Genomic DNA, 1,878 nt, shown 5'->3' with positions numbered 1-1,878 from the left:
ATCCAGTAGTGGAAGAAGATTATGTTCTCTTACGGAAGTAAAAAAAATAAAGATACCACTATGTAAAAAATACTATGAAAGAATACTAAATGACAAGAAAAGGTGTAACAGGTTTGCAAAGTATTAAAGGGTCATGTCCATTGTGAGTTTTCTACGTAATATAAAGTAACTAATAACTGTAAGTGGCTATCAAATGTGGTGGGGTAAAAAGTGCATTGCAATATTTTCCTCTGGAATGCAGAGGAGTAGAAATAAAGTCGCATAAACTGATAATAAACTCAAGTGTAATCGAAGTAAATCAATGTTGTACCTCAATACAGTGGTTAGGTAGGCTGATTGCATTTTTCCACCATAGACAAAATTTCTAGCAGTCATTTTTTATACCAAATTATCATGTCAAATTTGGAGTAGGAGGACTTCATTGAAAGCCAAACTGGTCTAGAATCAGCAACATTTATATTTTTGTACCACTAGGTGGCGGTGCACACCAACATGTTGACGTCGGTTAGGGTACGCTGAGCTGCTGATCATCTCCATTTATTTTCAACCACAAAACCTTGCTAAGCCCGATGGGTAAAGTGCACTAAGGGGGCCTATCTCAAGCTGTGCAGGCTCTATGGAATTTACTTCCTGAGTGAAATCATGTCTTAAACCGACAATAAGAAACGAAGCGTGCATCCTTGTTGAGACTGGTCGGACACTTAAACGTGCTTATAAATGCTAATATGTTTGTAAATTGACACCATAGGAGTTTACCAACCAAAATTAATCCTTGCAGAAAAAAATAGAGCTTGCCAGTTTGATAACTCTTTCTTCCAGCATGCCTAGGTGCCGTTAAACTCTATTTAGCCAATAAAAGGTTGACATTGAGCTATAAATTCATGGCTATACACCTAAACGCGTGAAGCAACGTTGCCGTGGAAGCCGCAGACGCCAGTCACTGAGAACCAACCTAATATTTAAAACCCCCTTTGACAGAAATGAGCTGCAGCCAATAGGAGCCGGTTTCGATAAATAAGAAACTAATCAGATCAGTCGAGGGGCGGGACTAACCCAATCCTCAGGACGAGAGAAGGTAACTGTTTCCGAAAAAGTGTCAGATCATGAAAGCAAGCTACCAGCTCGTGCACGTTACGTCTACACTGAAATAACTTCAAACGCAGGCAGGTGGTTGCATGAAGGTTAGTGGCGAAGACCCAGGCATTATTTTTATTTTATCCAAGGATATTTCTTTTAACCCAGACAAAGGAATTGATAGAGTTGGAGCTTCCTTTTTGGTAAGTCTGAATGCGCAGCTATGAGCAGGCTGACAGGAATGGCTGGGTGAAAGGAGAAAAAAAAATCCTGTTATCTGTGCACTCAAAGCTAGCGTTGGCCAATATCACCAAAGTATGCTAGCTAACCCGTTTGTAGCATTTTGCCGTGACAGTCAAATGAGGGATGTAACCTGCTTTGTCTAGCCTCACGAAGAGCCACATGACCGTTAAAGTAACGGGACGGGATGTAGGACAAGAGACTGTATCATGACGAGAGCCTGGGAGAGAGCGACCGAAAGCTATAGCCATTCAAGCCGGGGGGGGGGGGGGGGGGGGTTTAAGCCTGTGGCTGTTCATATTGCGGTCCTCTTTTCGCCAAGTCAAACGTTCATTTACCGCTATGTAGAGTTAGTTGGGTTGTTTAGCTTATCTAATTGGATGCTAATTATTTGACTAATGTTATTAACGTTACATTATAATAGCCTGTTGGCCATGTGCATGACATGTTTCTCTCACAATGTAAAGATAACCCCCCAAATTGTATTTAATTTAACATGTTTATTATTATTATTATTATTATTATTATTAATATTATTATTATTACTGTTATTATCATTATTAT

General features: G+C 39.8%; 1 protein-coding gene across 7 annotated transcripts in view; it reads left to right on the top strand.

The window, feature by feature from the left end:
- Positions 1-1,067: 1,067 nt before the first annotated feature.
- si:ch211-1e14.1 (UPF0606 protein KIAA1549) overlaps positions 1,068-1,878 on the top strand; it is a 50,985-nt gene continuing 50,174 nt past the window's right edge. For all 7 annotated transcript variants that reach the window (XM_032524415.1, XM_032524414.1, XM_032524412.1 and 4 more), the window contains exon 1: positions 1,068-1,277. The gene's annotated coding sequence lies outside the window, so the exon portion shown is untranslated. The remainder of the gene's footprint in view (positions 1,278-1,878) is intronic.

This window comes from Etheostoma spectabile, chromosome 8 (genome assembly GCF_008692095.1).
Source record: "Etheostoma spectabile isolate EspeVRDwgs_2016 chromosome 8, UIUC_Espe_1.0, whole genome shotgun sequence".
NCBI classification, from domain to species: Eukaryota; Metazoa; Chordata; class Actinopteri; order Perciformes; family Percidae; genus Etheostoma; species Etheostoma spectabile.
This window is presented reverse-complemented; position numbering and strand designations above follow the sequence as displayed.